Below are 18,499 nucleotides of genomic sequence, written 5' to 3' on the forward strand. Positions count from 1 at the left end.
AGAAATACAAGAGGCAAAGAAGGAACAAGTTGCACCCTTCCTCCATCCCCTTCACTCCTCTCTCACTGTGCTGTAGCAAAACTACTGAAGAGGGATCTGGTACCCTTCACACAAACTCTGAGCTATCACCAGCCCTGGGAACTTTTAGTCCATTAAGACTGTTGGGTCTGATTCACATGGACTAATCATCCTCACTCTCAGTTATGTTTACTCTTTGCTTCCAAGTTCCTTGGCATCCGTTTTTCACAACAAATTTACCATCCAATAGCTTTTTGTTGTTTCCAAACTGCTATCTATTAATACTTGCGAAAGTAATACGAATGTACAAACAAGAGATACTAAAGAAGGATAATTTCCATAAATTAGTATATGCACTTAAGCAACAAATGACTGTATCTTCCATTGGAATGACAGGTTGGCAGTAGCCAGTTATGGATGTAATAAGTAATGCCAAACATTTAGGTAGCATATTGTGCTTCTTAGAGCACTTTCACATGCAGTTTCTCATTTTATCTTCCCAACCTGTGGGCAGATGTGATTATTTCCATTGTATAGAATGGGAAATTGAGCCAGAGACATAAAGCTAGTTGCCAAGGGTTACATGGCCAGTAGATGAAAATATCTTTCATCAGCATCACAAACACACATACCTGCACGCACATGCGTGCATGTGTGCACACACACACAACTTCTTATTGAAGAACAGTGGTCCTCAGTAGCTGAACAACTGGTCACCATGGTAACGAGGCACCTGGCTAAGGCCAACCTCTAATCTATAACCAATGGATAATGAGGCAGAGGGGCTGCTGGGCTGAGCTGGGAGCCATGTCTCTGCTTTTCTCCCCGCTCTGCTCATCACTGATCATGTTTCTTACAGACAAAAACTTCAAAAGCTGACTCTGCTCCCTGAATATTATCCTTTCCATCTGTTAAGCAGCATCAAATCAGAGACAAACTCCATCGTCTCACTTTTTGGGGCTGAATTGTGCCCTCCCTCACAATTATTATGTTGAAGTCTTAACCCCAGTACTTCATAAAGTGACTGTATTTGGATGCGATTTAAGTTAAAATTAGGTCATGAGGGTGGCCCTAATCCAATCTGACTCATGTCAAGCCAAGAGAGGCCTGAGAACAAACCAACCCTGCCAACATCTTGATCTCAGACTTTGGGCCTCCAGAGCTGTGAGAAAATAAATGTCTGCTGTTTAAGTCCCCTAGTCTGCAGTGTTTTGTTACGACAGCCCTAGTAAACTAATACACTAATACCTTCCCTCCCCAGCCCCACACATGCTCATATTAATATTCTTTCACCTCCCTTCCCAACACCTCACTCTCCCACCCCTCCTCTCCTTTCTTAAAAAAATAGGGAAGTTAGGTTCCTCAACAATGGAAAAAGGGCTGGCTGGATGTGGCAGGGAAAGAAGGCCGAACCCAGACCTTCCCAGACAGAAGTTTGGAGTGGGCAAGAGTCCTCTGTGGAAGAAACTGAAAAAAGCCCTGGGCCACTGGCTGTGCCATCCTATTACTCATGCTGTTCCTTACACCTTCATCCAGGATGCCCTTCCTTCCCCATGGGTAGAACCACCTTCTCCAGAAAGCCTTCCTGCTCCCTCAGGTGGCCGTCACTCCTCACCTGTGCCCTCCTAATACTTTGCTAAGATACCTCTAGCACATTCTAACCACAGTGTGCAGTTATTCTCTATTTGTGTGCAAAAAAATAGTGAACATAAATTGCTATTGAGTAGATACCCCCAAAATATTTGGAATGATTATAGAATAACGGGGAAATATCAGCCCTGGCACTATGAAGGTCTTCTGGAAGTTTCCTGAAGTAAGGGCTTTTTGTTATTCATCTTTGTTCCTATCACCACTGACTTTGGATATTCGTCTTGAATAAGACACAAATGTGCCTCCCACAGATAAAAGCCTCATATGTGCCTTCAGGAAGGCACTGATGACAAGGCTCACATTTATCCAGAGCTTGCCAGGTACCTGGTGCTATAGCCTAAGCACGTCATATGCATAATCATATTTACACTAACCTCAAAACAATTATTTAAGAAAAACACGATGATGATCCTAATTTGCAGATAAGGAAACTGAAGCATAGGGAATTAGGTAAACTTGTCCAAAATTCTCCAAGTAGTGACAAAAGGATTTGAATTTTTTGACCATTGAATTGTAATAACTATTTTCCTAAGATAAAGTACAGAGCAAAGACATACTAATGTTAAATTCAATGTATGTTCAAGAGTTACTTCCAGCCTAGTGGCTCCAAGACCAGTGCCTCACTGTCACCTGGGGATCTTGTCAAATGCAAAGTGTGAGTCACAAGTTCGGAGCCTCTGCCTCTCTCTCAGCTCCTGTGATGCTGACAATGCTGGTCCCCAGTAGGGCTGTAAATCACATATAACACAATATGCTCGTGAATATGCCACTTAAAAAATCATTTTTGGTTAACAGTTCTCACTGTAATAGTGCCCTGAAATCATGCCTCTTTAAATGAAGGTGGCATATTTATCTTAAAAGTTACCAATTTACTGAAAGTTGGAAGACAATGGAAGGACTGTTGACAGAATGATTTCTGGCCATAAAGACAGTTCTACAAGATTTATTCTAATTACATCACCATGCCACTGTTTATTAAGAGTCAATGTTATAAAAAGAAACCCATCACTGCAAAAGCAATAAATCAGAAAGTCTTTTTATATTTTTATGCTTTACGCTCGGTCTTCATCCCCCTGACATTTACATCAATTTTCAGTCAATTTTGTGATGAAAATTTTTAAGAGAACCTGTTTTCAGATAGAAATTGTTTCTCTAAGGAGTACATACACCTTGAAATTTCAGGACTAGCTCATGCCTATGAGTAATTGTGTAATGCTATACTCTTTATAAAGCACAATTCTTCTGTTTCGCTGGAGTCAAAAAAGGGTATTCATTATACTCTATCTTAAATCCCCATTAAACTGATGTACATAATGGTATAAACAATGATCGCAGAAGTCATTTAAACCTAGATGATTCCAGCCTCACAGCCTCTCTGGCATGCATTCAGAATGCAACTAGATTAATGGGCATGTTACACATATTAAAAATACATGTACAATTACAGACAATATGTACCCTTAAACAGAGAGGTTTTTATAAGACAGGACTTCTACCATTAAAAAACACATTATTTATTATAAGTAATTGCTCTTAATATTTCTTATTAGAAAAGCTGTACCAGCTTTTCTCCTCGACACCAGCGTTGGCATTTTGAGTGTATTTTGCCTGAGTTTGCCTCCATGTGTATCTTGCTATTTATTTTGTAACTGACATTCTGAGAAAATGGTTGATTTGTATGGGAAGACAGAAAAGGTCTGGTAGTTATCACCTCTAGCTACATCCTAGCAGGGATGGGGCTCAGGGGAAATCGTTAAGTATTCAGGTTTTCCAGAGAATATGCATGCAGTTACTAAGGTTAACTCAGGATTCCTGAGTGGTAAGGGGAAAGAAGATGGAATATGAAAATTATATGGAAATAAGCCACAAAATATTGAAAGCATCAATTACCTGGAAGGTATTTCCACAGGCGGATGGGGCTGCCCAAATGACTTACACTTTAAACTCATATCACACCTCTGACAGTAACAGCAGCAACAAAAATTAAAAACGGGGAAAGCCATCTACAGACAGACCATAGCTCATGTCCAGCCCACTTTAGCAGTAAATGTGATATTTCTTATATTTACATCAGAATTCCTGAGGAATATTATTTTAATGTTTAAGGCCTATACTATTATAAACAACAGCACAAGTTAGAATTTTTTAGTCAAGATATCCTATCTCACCACCCAACCCTCCTCCTCATTGCCAAACATTAGTTCTGTCTCCCTAAAATAACCTAGACCTAGAAATTGGAGATCAATAAAAATGAAAAAGACTACCTTAGATGTCCATTTTTTCCATGTAACATTTATGGAGTTTCAAATTTGGGAAAGTGTGTGGATTTGTTATAGGTTTTGGGGTAGAAGATATTTCTGTGGATTTTATGGCAGCATTCAGGCATAGATGTTGAAAATACAGAAGTTACCGTACTTGTTTTTATTATTTCTGTTCCCATGGAAACTAAAATCATCTCCTATCCAAGTTGAATGAGGTGTTTTGAAATAATCAGTTTCAATTTTTTATGATAGCAAAGTACCACTTCTTGCTTTCAGCTTTCAGAGGCTTACTTTCACAGAAAAAAAAAAAAAAAGGTTTAGATGTGATTTGAAGTCACAAAGACCTACAAAAAGGGTGGTTATATTCAGAGACGTGACCCTGTAAGTACAGAAGAAGAGTGAAGCTGTGGCCAGTCACCTGGAAGCTGTCTTACCCGGGTCCCTTTAAGCCCCACCAGTTCCTGTGACACCCATATGAGAATATATGATAAACTGAAAACATACTTAGATGGCGTGAACATATTTAATCATCATTAGAAAAAAATTCTCATTGTTCAATACCCACCTATGAGTGAGAACATGCGATGTTTGGTTTTTTGTCCTTGTGGGGTCGGGGGAGAGCGGAGGGATAGCATTAGGAGATATACCTAATGTAAATGATAAGTTAATGGGTACAGCACACCAACATGGCACATGTATACATAGGTAACAAACCTGCATGTTGTGCACACGTACTCTAGAACTTAAAGTATAATAAAAATATATTAAAAAAATTCCCCATTAAATTTTCTCAAGTTAGAAGTAAATGTTGATTTTCTTTCATTTATATCAGAAATCCCTGAGGGCTACATTTTAATGTTTAACACCATTTCTATCATTTAAATACAAATCTACAAACATGATGCCACAAAAAGCCTTACTGACGATGCATAGATAAATTAGGAACTCTGATCATTCTCATTCTAACCCTTCCAGCCGTGAGCAATGCTTGTTAATGCCTAATGTAAATATGATTCAGTAAGAGTATATGACTTGAAAATAATGATAAATATACCATTTACACATAATCCCTTTTAGTTCAAAGACAGCAGTGAAGGTTGAGTGGCCCTCAGAATATGTTGCCATTTATGGGCTAATTAGAAGCCCCTAATCTTCTCACCTCTCTTCCTTAAGATGTACAGGGAGAGGACCAAACTGGAAGACAGGACCCCCGTGCTAATTCTACTACCAACAGATCATGTCTCTGAGGGAAAATGGCTTTCTCCACCGTGGGGTTTTGTTTCTTCAATTGCAAAATAAGAAGCTTAGGTCGGGTTCCCTTCTGGTTCTAAATATTTTATAATTGTTTAGTAAACGCATTTCATTGAAGTCGATTTGGGGAACCAGTCACAGAAAACAGCCTCCTTTATCTTTCTGTATATTTTATCGTGTATGGAAAAGCAAGACAAAAAGCTCTTCATCTTACTTAACTTTCACAAGAGGAGCTGCAGGTAGCTGCTGATTCTCCATTAGTTGCAGGTAGAGTCAATGATGAAACCAAGTCAGAACATGGAGAATAAAACTAGTGCAATGGGCATATTTGGTTTTTAAACCTATTTCTGGTTACAGCCTCTAAGCTGCGGATTCTTTAAAATGGCATTATATTATGTATGTGTAGACCAATAGTCACAAGCTCAAATGATCCCAGGGGCAGGTCAAAAAATATAAATTTATAATTGAAAACAGATGATAGGCATAGGGAGTGCTGCAGCCTGTGGAAGTCTGAAGAACACATGGCCTACTAAAGAGATGTAGATGTTGTTAGCCCTGTGCCAGCCAAAGAAGATTCCCTCATAGAAAATCTGCTCACAGGCTACCATCCCTATTGTGGATTCTAGGAAAACAGCTCTGATGGATCATTATGAAAGTGGTTTCTGGTTAAACACAGCAGATTGGACAAATGTGAGTTTTTTCTTAGCTCCCTTCTGACGCCCCTCTGAAGCATCAGTTAAGACAACTTTAAAAGGATGAACCCATAAGGACACAGAAGACTGGAAAGGGAATATCAACCACAAAATTTGGGAAAGAGTAAAGCAAATGGATGTGGGGCAAATGGATGGATGACAGCAGACCTGAGGAAGCTAAAATGTGAGACTGCAGAAAGGGAAGCCAAGGAGCAAGCCTTTGCGTGCTTAAAAACCTAAAGAAGACTTGGGGATGGAGGCACCATCTGCCTCTGAAATAAGGGGCATAGATAACTGTGGCTAAAAACAGGTGGATTGTCTGAGAGTCTTTAAAAGAAGCAAATAGATTCCCTGAGATCACCTCCCTTGAGAAATATGGGAGGTTTATTATCTGGAGATGTTGAACCTTAGGGAAACTGGACTCAAAGTACAGCCCGGAACAAGGGGACTATACTGAAACTGAGAATAAATCTCTTGATCCATGCCTCTTTCTCACAGTCAGATCCCAAAATGTTGACAGCTAGGTTCTTATCAACAAGACAAAAGATTGAAAGATTCCTCTCAAAGAATATAGACCCCAAAAGAGCAATACTTAGAGATACCAAAACTTGGAGGAGGCCTGCCAATGAAATGGCCAAAACCAATCACCCTACAGGACACTCCCCTACCTATGCACACAGTGTGTCCTTAATACCTCACTCTCAAATCTAACCAGACAGCCAAGAAAAGACTCTGACGTGGATATACAGATCAAAACATAGAGACAAAGAAACCAAAAAAGAAACTCGGAAGAAAAAAACATAGTGCAGGAAAGGAAAGTGTAGAATAATAGAACATCAATCCTCAGAGAGAAAAGGGACGATATCACATTTATAAAACAAGAATAGGATGCTAAAAAAGGAACATTCAGAGAATGTGAAACAGCTCTTAGATGTTAAAAATAAAATGACTAGGAAATAATCAAAGGAAGATAAAAGTTGAGGCTTTTATCTTTTTTAAGTGAGAAAGTTAAAAATCCACAGAGATGAAAAGTAGGAGAGACAATTAGATAATCACTCAGGGACGTCCTATATTCAAATACCTGGACTTCTGGAAAGAGTAGGGAAATGAAGAGAAGAAAATTATCAAAGAAACATTTTTTTTCCAAAACTGAAAACACATATTTTAAGAATTAAAAAGCCCCTTGTGTACCCAGTCCAATAAGCAAAAAGGCCCATACCAAGACACATAATTGGAAATTTCCAGAACACCAGGAACAAAGAAAATAGTCTAAAAGCCTTCAGAGAAAGGAAAAAGGGTTATGTTTAAAGAAACAGAATGCCATCAAACTTCTCAACTACCATTCTGAATGGAAAGGAAAACTGAAGAATCCCCTCACAATTCTGAGAGAAATTATATCAAACCTGGAATTGTATACCTCACCATACTTACAGTCAAGTTTGATTAGAGAAAAAAAAAAGATATTTTCAGACATGCAAAGTCTCAGAAAAATGTGTGCCCCATGAAGCTTTTCTCTGGAGGCAACTAGAAGTAAGTTCCACAAAAAATGAAGGTGTAACCAAGATAGAGGAAGACATAGAATCCAAAAAAAAAATAAGAGAACCATCCACCAAGGAAGCAAAGGAAATTCTCAAAATAATGGTGAAGAAAAATACCAGGATAACTCTGAAAAGCAGATCTAAAGAACAACTTTCCAGCTTGAGGCAGCTGACTGGAGGGATTGAGAAAAAAATAAAATGAAGATTTCAGTATCATGTAATATATATGAATATATCAAGAAGACAGTAAGTTCTTGCAGAGTTTGGAGTTGGCTTAGTAACAGGTACATAGAAAACAAAGCAAGTGAAAAAATAGGCAATTATTAACCTAGGCAAGAGGGAAAAAGGGTTACCCAAGAAAGGAAATGTAACTAGAGTACACTAAATGGTTCAACTAAGAATAATACTTACATAGTAGAAATAATGTACAGATATTAACTTAACCAAAAATATTACAAAATTATAGTGGAAAGAAAAAAGAAAGGGAAAGGTATCTATATGTGTTTGTATGTATGTGGTATCTATATGTGTTTGTATGTATGTTTGTATGTATGTGGCCCTATTTTTGATAGTTTGGGAAAAAATCTAAATAATCATCTTCCATAGTAATTACATAAAAAGTTAATAAATCAAGATAAACACAAAGCAAGATAAATCCAGAAAGTTAATAAAGCAAAACAAATAAAATCAAGGTTTATCAAATTTGAGATACCACCCAATTAAAGGGATCTCCATTCTTTTATGTCATCTAAAAATAAAAGAATTTTTTAAATTAAAAAGTTTAATTAAAATAATTTTTTAAATAATTTTAAATTAAACTATGAGATGCCATCACTTGTAAGAACCAAGCACCTCAGAGGTATTAAAATGGGGGAGGGGATAAGGAATATAGCAGTATTCCATGAGAAATAGCTAAACTAGTTCAAATCAGGTAACTGTATGAAACAGGAATTGTGGTGAGGAGGTGTGTGGCAAATGGCTGTTATTTTGTTATAATCTTTATTGAACTGCCTTTTAAAAACATGTATAATTCTGATTAAAAATAAATTTTAAATAAATAAGAAAATAGTATATATCACAACCTCCAATTTAAAAAAATTATTTTACTGTTTTAATGTTCATGATGCTGGGTTAAATGCTATTTAATGAAACTACTTAGCATAAAAATGTTTTTCAATTCTCATTATTTTATTAGTCAAAATCAACTACAAATGGGCAAAGCAATAAAACAAACCAAAATCACTCCAAAGTTACTATCTCCATCTTCCACTCGGTTCTGTCAAATTAAACAAACTCCAAAAATGCAATTGTGTATTCGGTTATTTCATAGTTATTGGTCTGTGTTTCTGAGATGGTGAATTCTCTTGCCTGATCCTTAATTACTAGGGGCAGTTTACTTAACTAAAATGGAGCAGACTCATTTCTTACTTCCTTAGCTTGGAAAAGCACCATCATATAAATGGGGCGTATTGACACAGGGTCATCAGTGCCACCGCAATCACAGGCATCTGCTAATCAGGCACTTGTTCCACTGCTGATGGCCAACCCCAGATTGACTTGGAACATGCATACACAAAACAGGTTAGTTTTGAAAGAGTATCTTAGGCATATTAGACCTAAACTCACCTCTGAGAAAAGACGTTTGTTCTGGCCTCCCTAAATGCATGCATGAATGTGAACACTCTTCCGTTTTTCCATGGGTTTGGAAGTACTACCAGGTCCATCATCATTAATTGGTCTCTAACTAATGAAAAGAGTCTGGACCTTGGGGCAGAGCTCAGACTCTTTCTTAGCTGGAATTAGTCCACAATGCGTAACATACACATGCAAATACACCCGTATGTGCACACACAAACACGCATGTTAGATGGTACCAGGAGAGGCTATCAAGGACTATGAAAGGTCTGAAGTTGTACCCTGCTAGCAAGAGACAAGTTAGCATGCCACAGTTTCATGGGTGCTGGCAGGAAACATGAGACTACTGAGTCAGTGACAAAGGACTTTATTGCTCACACAATAGCAGTAGCCAAAATAGCATTTGCACCCAAGTCCCAATTCCCATAATGAGAAGGGGGCTAGGTATGCACACATTAGTTTGCATTTTAGGAGAAGAACCTCAAGCTTAGGGAACCCAAACTTTTTTTTCAAATATTGTTATTATAGTAAAATATACATTACATAAAATTTACCACTTTAACCACTCTTAAGTGTACAAGTCAATTGAATTAAGTCTTTTACAATGGGCAGTAAACTTGCCTGACCTATGCACCATAGGGAGATATTGTCTTTATTATACTGGACAATAAAGAAACCTGGCCTTTGCCCCAGAGCAGAGTTTCCCAGTCTCAGCTCTATTGACATTCTGGAGTGCAGAATTTTTTGTTGTGAAGACTGTCATGTGCATTACAAGATAATTAGGAGCAGCCCTGGCCACCACCTTCTAGATGCCCATAGCACTCCCCCAGTTATTACACGAAAAGTGGTCCCAGAAATCACCATATATCCCTTTGGAGGCAAAATCACCACAAGCTGAGAATGATTGTTCCGGAAGAAATGACTCTGTCTTCCAAGACCATTCACTATACAAACATCCCTGAAGAGATGATCCAGAACAAAGGCCAGCAGTGCCTCTGCTCACAAGATGGGCAGAATCACAACAGACCCATGGAGAATTGCCTCCCAATGAAAGCTTTGACACTGACTTCTAAAACTTAATCTGCTTCTCAGGAATGGATAAATAACGTGGCCAATTTGCACATGATACTTACATATAGACATACACACACACACAGGCACATACAACTTCCTTCTTCATGGCCCTCTGACTAAAATTATAACACAGATCATTTAGATGACAGGAAAACAGTCCAAAGACATTAACTAGCTAATGGCCTTAGAGAGAGTGTATTTAAGTATCTTTTCTAGCTAAGACAAGTAGTATACCATGACTATATTTCCTTTCTTAATTAGTATTTTTTTTCCTTTCTGGGTTAATAATTGGCTTGCTTTTTTTTTTTTATGCAATACTCTCTCCTCAGATCACTCATCTACCTTTAAGTTGGATAGACTGAATTTAAGTCCCATTTCCTCTAATTAACTGAAAGGCTGTGGTACAGCCTTGAGCAAGTAATTTCACCTCATGAGCTCACTTCCTTTGTGTATTTATAGATAGGTAGATAGGTAAGTAGGTAGGTAGAATAAGACTGATAAGACTTATCCGGTTTCTTTTTTGAGACGGAGTCTCGCTGTGTCACCCAGGCTAGAGTGAGGTGGCACGATCTCTGCCCACTGCAACCTCCGCATCCCAGATTCAAGCGGTTCTCATGCCTCAGCCTCCTGATTACCTAGAATTACAGGTGCCCACCACCACACCTGGTTAATTTTTTGTATTTTCAGTAGAGACCAGGTTTCACCATGTTGGCCAGGCTGGTCTTGAACACTCCTGACTTTAGGTTATCCAGACCACCTCAGCCTCCCAGAATGCTGGGATTACAGGCATCAGCTACCACACCCAGCTCCAATAAGACCTATCTTACAGGGTTGTTTTCACAATTAAATGAGAGAAATAAAAATCCCTAGTCCAGTGCCTGGCACTCAGTAGGTACTTAATCAATAGTAGCTACTGTTTAATGCAGATCACCATCGTGGGCTGTTGCAGAGTTGGTCTTACTATAATGAAACTAATGGGCTTTCAACAAATTTCTCCACACTTTTAGTTTTCCATATTTATAGTATAGCTGCTTAGGATGTAAACGTCAGCAGACCATAGAGAATGGCTGTAACCTGACTTCATAAGCACCTCGTATCGAACAAATAAACTAGACAATCCCGATGTTATGACCAAGAGAGTCCAAGAAGAAAGTAATTCTAATCTTTGGTTACCTGGCTTTAGCTTCTTCAAGCACATACCAATTTGTTGATATCGCCCAGCTTTTACCAATCTGTTTCTCAGTATCTCCTGCATACCTGCATTTTGATAAGCTAGCACTTACAAGTTAAATAAGAAATCAAGCCTCGCAGACATGCATCCAAGGCTATTCGAGCTTATAAGATAACAATTTTCCCTCCCAACTCCCCTTCCTGAGGATCATCAAACGTCAAAGTAAAGAAATATCTCTCACAGATTTGCAAGTTGTTAAATAAGTGATTAACAGAGAGATTTCTCTTTTGCTAATAAGGCTATGATTTTCTCTTAATATTTGACATTTCGACTTTGGAATATAAATTAGTCTTGGTTTCTGCAGCTATCAGGTGTTGTATATACATGATTATCACTCTTCTTTGTCTTAAAATATACTATTTAATTATGGCTTCACAGAAGACTTAAAGTTTCACTTTCCCTCAGGAAGAAATACCTATAACTGGAGTTTATGAAAAATTATTAGTTATAGCTAATCCTGGATAATAAATTGGATTTTTGAAATCTGCGTGATTTTTACCACGTTAGGCTTTTCATCAGGAAGGCGACACTTGCAGAAAATGCCTGTGGAATCATCAAGCAGCAATTTCACTGCTGCACTGTTAAGGCAAATACAATTGAGAAGATCATCTGTGGAATTTGTCAGATGGTGAAATCTGCTTTTAGAAAAAAAATATCATACAGTAGTAGGAGGACAAGTGGCAGTTCCTAGTGACTTCTCCCCTTTCCCGAGTCTGGGATCATCATTTCCCCCTCCTCACCTAAACTCCAATCCTCCACTTAGAATTGTAAGGAAGCTTGATGTATTATATTAAAAAGCATAGATGACTTTTATTTCTTCCATCATTTAGAGAAAATTAACACTACTTAGCCCCTTCTATTAGCACATGTGAGTATGGATATACTCATATACACAACCAAATCCTAGAAGTACAGTGTTCTACTGGCCTAAGAAAGAAAATCAATACACACATAGCAAATATTTGACTTACATTTATACAGGCAATTCCTTTATGAAAAACAAATTCCAACCAAAACAATTTCAAGGACCCTAAAGGCAAGAATATAACGGCATTTAAAAAAAAAATGCTTTTCTGAAGATGGCCAAATAGGAACAGCTCCGGTTTGCAGCTCCCAGTGAGATCAACACAGAAAGCCAGTGATTTCTGCATTCCCAACTGAGGTACCCTGCTCATCTCATTGGTACTGGTTAGACAGTGGGCACAGCCCACAGAAGGTGAGCTGAAGCAGGGTGGGGCGCTGCCTCACTCAGGAAGCACAAGGAGTTGGGGAACTCCCTCCCCTAGCCAAGGGAAGCCCTGAGGGACTGTACCATGAGGAATGGTGCATTCCAGTCCAGATGCTACATTTTTCCCACAGTCTTTGCAACCCACAGACCAGGAGATTCCCTCAGGTGCCTACAACACCAAGGCCCTGGGTTTCAAGCACAAAACTGGGCAGCCATTTGGGCAGACACCGAGCTAGCTGCAGTTTTTTTTAATACCCCAGTGGTGCCTGGAACACCAGCAAGTATGAACCGTCCACTCTCCTGGAAACGGGGCTAAAGCCAGGGAGCCAAGTGGTCTAGCTCAGTGGATCCCACCCCCATGGAGCCCAGCAAGATAAGATCTACTGGCTTGAAATTCTCACTGCCAGCACAGCAGTCTGAAGTCAACCTGGGACACTCAAGCTTGGTGGGGGGAGGGACGTCCGCCATTACTAAGGCTAGAGTAGGTGGTTTTTCCCTCACAGTGTAAACAAAGCCACGGGGAAGTTCGAACTGGGTGGAGCCCACTGCAGCTCCTCAAAGCCACTGTAGCCAGACTGTCTCTCTAGATTCCTCCTCTCTGGGCAGGGCATCTTGGAAAGAGAGGCAGCAGCCCCAGTCAGGGACTTATAGATAAAACTAGCATCTCCCTGGGACAGAGCACCTGGGGAAAGCAGTGGATGTGGGCACAACTTCAGCAGACTTAAACATTCCTGCTTGCTGGCTCTGAAGAGAGCAGTGGATCTCCCAGAACAGTGCTCAAGCTCTGCTAAGGGACAGACTGCCTCCTGAAGTGGGTCCCTGACCCCTGTGCCTCCTGACTGGGAGACAACTCACAGCAGGGGTTGACAGACACCTCACACAGGAGAGCTCTGGCTGGCATCTGGCGGTTGCCCCTCTGGGACAAAGCTTCCAGAGGAAGGAACAGGCAGCAATCTTTGCTATTCTGCAGCCTCTGCTGGTGATACCCAGGCAAAGAGACTCTGGGGTGGACCTCCAGCAATCTCCAGCACACCTGCAGCAGAGGGGCCTGCTAGAAGGAAAACTAACAAACAGAAAGGAATAAGGTCAACATCAACAAAAAGGACATCCACACAAAAACCCCATCAGAAGGTCAGCAACACCAAAGACCAAAGGTAGATAAATCCACAAAGATGACAATAAACCAGTAAAAAAGGCTGAAAATTCCAAAAGCCAGAAAGCCTTTTCTCCTCCAAAGGATCACAACTCCTCACCAGCAAGGGAACAAAACTGGACAGAGAATGAGTTTGATGAACTGACAGAAGTAGGCTTCAGAAGGTGGGTAATAACAAACTTCCCCGAGCTAAAGGAGCGTGTTCTAACCCAATGCAAGGAAGCTAAGAACCTTGAAAAAAGGTTAGAGGAATTGCTAACTAGAATAACCAGTTTAGAGAAGAACATAAATGACCTGACGGAGCTGAAAAATGCAGCAAAAGAACTTCGTGAAACATACACAAGTGTCAATAGCTGAATTGATCAAGTGGAAGAAAAGGATATCAGAGATTGAAGATCAACTTACTGAAATAAAGTGTGAAGACAAGATTAGAGAAAAAATAATGAAAAGGAACAAAGCCTCCAGAAATATGGGACTATGTGGAAAAGACCAAACCTACAATTGATTGGGGTCCCTAAACCAAGTTAGAAAACAGTCTTCAGGATATTGTCCAGGAAAACCTCCCCAACCTAGCAAGACAGGCCAACATTCAAATTCAGGAAATACAGAGAACGCCACAAAGCTACTCCTCGAGAAGAGCAAACCCAAGACACATAAATCGTCAGATTCACCAAGGTTGAAATGAAGGAAAAAATGTTAACGGCAACCAGAGAGAAAGGTGGGGTGATCCACAATGGGAAGCCCATCAGACCAGCAGTGGATCTCTCTGCAGAAACCCTACAAGCCAGAAGAGAGTGGGGGCCAATATTCAACATTCTTAAAGAAAAGAATTTTCAACCCATATTTTCATATCCAGCCAAACTAAGCTTCATAAGCGAAGGAGAAATAAAATCCTTTACAGGCAAGTAAATGCTGAGAGATTTTGTCACCACCAGGCCTGCCTTACAAGAGCTCCTGAAGGAAGCACTAAATATGGGAAAGAAAACCAGTACCAGCCACTGAAAAACATATCAAATTGTGAAGACCATCGACACTAAGAAGAAACTGCATCAACTAATTGGCAAAATAACCAGCTAGCATCATAATGACAGGATCGAATTCACACATAACAATATTAACCGTAAATGTAAATGGGCTAAATGCCCCAATTAAAAGACACAGACAGCCAATTGGATAAAGAGTCAAGACCCATCAGTGTGCCGTATTCAGGAGACTCATCTCATGTGCAAAGACACACATAGGCTCAAAACAAAGGGATGGAGGAATACTTACCAAGCAAGCAGAAAGCAAAAAAAAAAAAAAAAAAAAAAAAGCAGGGGTTGCAATCCTAGTCTCTGCTAAAATAGACTTTAAGCCAACAAAGAAGAGAAAAGACAAAGAAGGACATTACATAATGGCAAAGGGATCAATTCAACAAGAAGAGCTAACTATCCTAAATACATATGCACCTAATACAGGAGCACTAAGATTCATAAAGCAAGTTCTTAGAGACCTACAAAAGGACTTAGACTCCCACACAAAAATAGTGGGAGACTTTAACACCCCGCAATATAAGACACATCAACGAGACAGAAAATTAACAAGGATATTCAGGACTTGAACTCAGCTCTGAACCAACTGGACCTAATAGACATCAACAGAACCCACCACCCCAAATCAACAGAATATCCATTCTTCTCAGCACCACATCACACTTATTCTAAAATTGACCACTTAATTGGAAGTAAAACACTCCTCAGCAAATGCAAAAAAACGGAAATCATAATAAACAGTCTCTCACCCACAGTACAATCAAATTAGAACTCAGAATTAAGAAATTCACGACAAACCACACAACTACATGGAAACTGAACAACCTGCTCCTGAATGACTACTGGGTACATAACGAAATGAAAGCAGAAATAAATAAGCAATTTGAAACCAATGAGAACAAAGACACAATGTACCAGAATCTCTGAGACACTTCTAAAGCAGTGTTTAGAGGGAAATTTATAGCACTAAACGCCAACAAGAGAAAGCAGGAAAGATCTAAAATCGACATCCTAACATCACAAAAGAACTAGAGAAGCAAGAGCAAACAAATTCAAAAGCTAGTAGAAGAAATAACTAAGATCAGAGCAGAACTGAAGGAGATAGAGACACAAAAAACCCTTCAAAAAATCAATGCATCCAGGAGCTGGTTTTTTGAAAAGGTTAACAAAATAGACCACTAGCCAGACTAATAAAGAAGAGAGAAGAATCAAATAGACACAATAAAAATTGATAATGGGGAGATAACCACTGATCCCACAGAAATACAAACTACCATCAGAGAATACTATAAACACCTCTATGCAAATAAACTAGAAAATCTAGAAGAAATGGATAAATTCCTGGACACATACACCCTCCCAAGACTAAACCAGGAAGAAGTTGAATCCCTGAATAGACTGATAACCAATTCTGAAACTGAGGCAGTAATAGCCTACCAACCAAAAAAAGCCCAGAACCAGACAGATTCACAGCTGAATTCTACCAGACGTACAAAGACGAGCTGGTACCATTCCTTCTGAAACTATTCCAAAGAATAGAAAAAGAGGGACTCCTCCCTAATTCATTTTATGAGGCCAGCATCATCCTGATACCAAAACCTGGCAGAGACACAACAGAAAAAGAACATTTCAGGCCAATGTGCCTGATGAACATTGATGCCAAAATCCTCAATAAAATACTGGCAAACTGAATCCAGCAGCACATCAAAAAGCTTATCAGCCACGATCAAGTTGGCTTCATCCCTGGGATGCAAGCCTGGTTCAACATACACAAACCAATAAACATAATCCATCACATAAACAGAACCAATGACAAAAACCACATGATTATCTCAATAGATGCAGAAAAGGCCTTCGATAAAATTCAGCAACCCTTCATGCTAAAAATTCTCAATAAATGAGGTATTGATGGAATATATCTCAAAATAATAAGAGCTATTTATGACAAACCCACAGCCAATATCATACTGAATGGGCAAAAGCTGGAAGCATTCCCTTTGAAAACCGGCACAAGTCAAGGATGCCCTCTCTCATCACTCCTTTTTAACATACTATTAGAAGTTCTGGCCAGGGCAATCAGGCAAGAGAAAGAAAGGGTATTCAAATAGAAATAGGAAGAGAGGAAGTCAAATTGTCTCTCTTTGTGGATGACATGATTGTACATTTAGAAAACCCCATGATCTCAGCCCAAAATCTCCTTAAGCTGATAAGTAACTTAAACAAGGTCTCAGGATACAAAATTAGTGTGCAAAAATCACAAGCATTCCTGTACACCAGTAATAGACAAACAGACAGCCAAATCATGAGTGAACTCCCATTCACAATTGCTACAAAGAGAATAAAATACCTAGGAATACAACTTACACGGGATGTGAAGGACCTCTTCAAGGGGAAGGACAAACCACTGCCCAAGCAAATAAGAGAGGACACAAACAAATGCAAAAATATTCCATTCTTGTGGATAGAAGAATCAATATTGTGAAAATGGCCATACTGCCCAAAGTAAGGTATAGATTCAATGCTATCCCCATCAAGCTACCATTGACTTTCTTCACAGAATTGGAAAAAACTACTTTAAAGCTCATATGGGACCAAAAAAGAGCCCATAAAGCCAAGGCAATTCCAAGCAAAAAGAACAAAGCTGGAGGCATCATGCTACCTGATTTCAAACTATACTACAAGGCTACAGTAACCAAAACAGCATGATACTGGCACCAAAACAGATATATAGACCAACTGACCAGAACAGAGTCCTCAGAAATAACATCATACATCTACAACCATCCGATCTTTGACAAACCTGACAAAAACAAGCAATGAGGAAAGGATTCCCTATGTAATAACTGATGTTGGGAAAACTGGCTAGCCACATGCAGAAAACTGGAACTGGACCCCTTTCTTACATCTTATACAAAAAATAACTCAAGATGGATTAAAGACTTAAATGTAAGACCTAAAACCATAAAAACCCTAGAAGAAAACCTAGACAATACTATTCAGCACATAGGTATGGGGAAAGACTTCATATGAATAAAACACCAAAAGCAATGGCAACAAAAGCCAAAATCAACAAATGGGATCTAATTAAACCAAAGAGCTTCTGCACAGCAAAAGAAACTAACATCAGAGTCAACAGGCAACCTACAGAATGGGAGAAGATTTTTGCAATCTATTCATCTGACAGGGCTAATAATCCAGAATCTACAAGGAACTTAAAAAAATTTACAAGAAAAAAACAAACCCCATCAAAAAGTGGGCAAAGGATATGAGCAGAAACTTCTCAAAAGAAGACATTTATGCTGCCAACAAACATATGAAAAAAAGCTCATCATCACTGGTCATTAGAGAAATGTAAATCAAAACTACAGTGAGATACCAACTCATGCCACTTAGAATGGCAATCATTAATAAGTCAGGAAACAACAGATGTTGGAGAGGATGTGGAGAAATAGGAACACTTTTACACTGTTGGTGGGAGTGTAAATTAGTTCAACATTGTGGAAGACAGTGTGGCAATACCTCAAGGATCTAGAACCAGAAATACCATTTGACCCAGCAATCTCATTACTGGGTATATACCCGAAGGATAGTAAATCAATCTACTATAAAGACACATGCACACTTATGTGTACTGCAGCACTGTTCACAATAGCAAAGACTTGGAACCAACCCAAATGCCTATCAATGATAGACTGGATAAAGAAAATATGGAACATATATACACCATGGAATCCTAT

The 18,499-nt window shown here is 39.2% G+C and overlaps 1 protein-coding gene across 2 annotated transcripts in view; it reads right to left on the bottom strand.

The window, feature by feature from the left end:
* DCDC2 (doublecortin domain containing 2) overlaps window positions 1-18,499 on the bottom strand; it is a 211,325-nt gene that overhangs the window by 10,425 nt on the left and 182,401 nt on the right. The window lies entirely within an intron of this gene.

The sequence above is a fragment of the Nomascus leucogenys genome, chromosome 8, assembly GCF_006542625.1.
Source record: "Nomascus leucogenys isolate Asia chromosome 8, Asia_NLE_v1, whole genome shotgun sequence".
In the NCBI taxonomy this organism is placed as follows: domain Eukaryota; kingdom Metazoa; phylum Chordata; class Mammalia; order Primates; family Hylobatidae; genus Nomascus; species Nomascus leucogenys.